The 3,803-nt window shown below is 41.1% G+C and overlaps 1 protein-coding gene across 1 annotated transcript in view; it reads right to left on the reverse strand.

Annotated features, from left to right (window-relative positions):
- Positions 1 to 3,803, reverse strand: part of BAALC (BAALC binder of MAP3K1 and KLF4) — a 23,839-nt gene that overhangs the window by 19,547 nt on the left and 489 nt on the right. The window lies entirely within an intron of this gene.

Genomic DNA, 3,803 nt, shown 5'->3' on the forward strand with positions numbered 1-3,803 from the left:
ATTTGAGGAACTGAACAAGTCAGTCCTGRGGCAATCAATATCCATCTTCTCTGTTCTGATGTAAGAAAATTGGTTTTTACTTGGTTGCTACATTAGTTAAAAATTAATTACTTTTATTTGCATTYCAGTAACAATCCCAATTAAAGACTTGGTTGTAGTGTGCTGGCTGCTGTGGGGAAATAGCAAGGAGAGATCCTGTCCTAAGGCACTTGCAGCCCATGGGGTAAATTGATTGCAAAGTCTCTCTGACCACAAGGCAACATGCCATATCCACTCTGAGGCACTTTGTGATATAACAACAACAAAAACAAAATAATACAGCATTTAACTTAGTGAAAGAAGTAGAAATATGATGGCTTTAAACCTGCTTAAAAACAAATGAGATTTTTTTTTGTTAGAGTTAATATTGAATGTGTTTATAGAGCACTTTTACAGTACTGATTTCTGGTAGTAAGTGGTGCATTTTAAATTACTAGGCTATACATTATATACATATACACATATATATATGTATACATATACATACTCCTCTCAGCAAGTTATCCCAATATTACATAACAGGTTGTGCAAACATGTTCCAAAATAGTTGGYAGGTTTTGTGTGCATTTTGTCAATTCAACCTTTTCCCCATGGTTCTCTTGTAACCCATGGTGACTGCCCTGGGGACTCATCGGTACCCACAGATTATTACTTCCTGAGAAAGTCATTACTTTGCTAACACTTCCACTTAGCTGAATCAGACTCTCTGAAGAGAAAGCAATTTGTGCAAAGAGTTGCAAGGATCAAGGAACGGTTACTAAGCAGAAATGTAGTCTATTATTTTCCCCAGTTATAGCCTACGCAGGAGCTCGGTCCTGTGAAAAGTTCTTTTCTCGCATAGCAGTGGATGTTCTCCCAAGAAATTGCTTCATTGTAGGGGCTCATTGTGACTCTTTCCTTTTTTCTTTCCTCTCAGAAGCCATTCATCCTATGAACAGTACATACACTTCTAGAAAAAGGCTTTTAATCTCRCCACCTGCAGTGCTTCATGAAATTATTTATTACTTTTCTCCCTCTCTTCATCCATATCAGGTTATCCTGTTCCTCATTGCCCAAGCCTCAGCAGTGTACTGGCAACAAGTTACAACCACCTGCATTTGTGGCTGTTGGTGACTTCTTGTGGTCTAAGTCACTTTTCATGAATCTAAGACCATTTCTCTTTTTTTTTTTTGCTATGTTATAGCAACTAATATTATTCTATATGTCTTCCTAGGAAGATTATTTTCAATTAAACTTATTTATAATGGATGTAAAAATCAAGTAGCGAAATTAACAAATAGTCTAAGAAAGGACCATCTGAAACAGGAAAAATGGAAAAGCAAATGAGAAAGTTYAAAACCCTCAATACTTCCCTTTCAATTTGATAATATTTTAGTTTACAAAATGCTTTGGTAAAGGTACAAATATTTGGCTACAGAAATACATATAGTTCCAATGAGAGCAGGYACAGAAAGATAAATGTACTGGCTGAAAAAAGAGAAGCAAATGATGAAATTTGTGGTGGTATGTGATTACTAAGATTAATAGATGGTAGTTACTAAACCTTTCCTCATTGATACACTCTCTGATCCTGTATACACTGTATTCTTTCCATCCCTGAGTGATTTCTTTATATTTTGATGTACAGTTCTGTTGTTTTTTTCTACTTAACTGCGGTTGACAACTGCAACCACCTCTTACTGCTTTTGTCTTTTTCTCAAAATATTTATTTCATCCTATGTCTACTTCCCTCTCTTCCCAGAATTTCACCAATTTATTCCAAGTGAAAAATGACAAAGTACCACTTCATCCTCTTTTCCCCAACCTCGTTGGTCTGSTGCCCCCTTCCCTGGCTGCCTCCTCCCTTTCTGTGTCCCAGTTCCAGAGTCTTTCTACTTTGAATTACATCAATGTCATCTCCCATTTGCCCATCTCTCCCAACCTGATCTTGTCCCCTTCCTTACTCTTCTTTTTTGTCTCTCACTCTTGGGTAGTTTTCAGTTCTCACAATAAAGACATGTTTTCCTCTTCATGTCTTAAACCCATACTTGACCTCWTTTGCCCCTCCAATTGCTCCTTCCTCTCCCTTTCATCTGTAAATTCACTTAAAGTGCTGTTTCTAGTCCCTGGAGTACCTCTCCTTACCAGTATTCCTTCCCTGATTCAAACCTTACCCTATAACAGCTCTCCATKAAGTACTTTATGACTTTTGAGGCACTAATTGGGAACACTGTGTTTTCCTCAGGTTCCTTAAACTGCTGCCACCATAGCTCTGATGAAGAGTGAATCTTACCCTGACTGAAGTCCTACTTATCCTTTCTTGCTCCTACTTGTCTGCCCATTCCTCATCCCCTTCCTTCTAATCTCTTCTGCAAGATTTTATTGTTAAGCTTTTCATGCCCTAACAAGTCTCTATTGGTCTTGAGCATTGTTCTCTTCTCCTTATCTCTGGTATTCTCACCTCTACACAAAAATTCAATTATCACATGTTTCTAGGAAGAAACTACTCATCTACTTTTTTATTATCTYCTATTCAGTGTTAGATCTTGGACTGCTTGCCTTCTGTTTATGATGTTTAGGCACCAACTCAAGGTAAAGATAATGCTAAGTGTGGGTAAAAWGCTCTGTTTAGCTTTCACTGCTGGAGAAAACACTGTTACCTGTCAATCAATCTTACCTGTCAGCATCATCTTGAACCTCTTTAAATTCCTTATCTAATCTTCTTTAATACAGTATTCCATAGACCCAGTCACCTTCAAATTCTCATAATTTCCCATTAAACTACTACTGAGCATTTCTTTAGCCTTCAGGAGTACAACATAGACCCTTTGTGACTTCTACCTCCCTATCACATTTTGGTCAACAGAGAGTTGTGATCTCCCTATTCCAGCTGGYCTGTGAAGCCCACCTTTGTGAATTTTCATTCCTGCACTTTCATAATTTCTTCCTGGTGCTTTGTTACCTTCTATAAAAGTCTGTAAAGCTTCTTCTTTTCATCTGAAGCTGCCTATAGACATTTACTGCTTTATATGGAAATTATAATCGATTTTGGGCAGGAACCATTCATACAATATCTAGCACAATGAGTTTCTAGATCTCTAGGCTGAGATTTCTAGATACTGCTGCAATATGTAATAATTCYTAAAACATTTTAAACTGCACATCAGATCAGAGTTTTTCAATCCCTTTCCCGTCCCTGTCCCTTGTGTAACACCTCAGGTGCACAGTTAAGGATGTAGTATACTGATGAGAACTGGGAAATTCAAACTTGCTGGTCTGTACCTGTGTAGCCCACCCTCTCGACAGCTTTTTGTGTATCAGAAGGCATCAGAGACAATGTGGAAGAAAGCTGCGTCTTCCCAAATTTCAACCGATTTCCTAAATCTCGCAAAAGAAAAAGCCACGTATTCCACAGCAAGAGCCTCAAGGACCAAGTTTTCTTCCCTGTTGGCAGCATTGTTCCCCAGCTGCTCTGTGCGCTCGCTCGTAGCCGAGCTCCGCCGTGAGCGGTCTCTCGGAGCCCGAACCAGCTGAGAGCGCAGAGCCCGGAGCCGGCGGAGCTCTGCCCGCGGGGCCGCTCCCGGCGCTGCCCGGTCCCGGGGGCCTCTCCCGGCGGGGCTGGCCGGGCAAGGAAGGCGCTCCGAGCGGTCCTCAACGCCGACTTCGGCGCCAGCATTTCTTGGGRGACGGAGCGGCGGAATCCGCTCTCCTCACAGCAGGAAAAGCGGGAGGGTCGGCGCTCGCCCCCCTCCATGCGCGCACTCCGTGTGGGTGCAGGTGCACAT

The sequence above is a fragment of the Malurus melanocephalus genome, unplaced genomic scaffold, assembly GCF_030028575.1.
Source record: "Malurus melanocephalus ecotype Western Australia unplaced genomic scaffold, MMel_1.1 scaffold_171, whole genome shotgun sequence".
In the NCBI taxonomy this organism is placed as follows: domain Eukaryota; kingdom Metazoa; phylum Chordata; class Aves; order Passeriformes; family Maluridae; genus Malurus; species Malurus melanocephalus.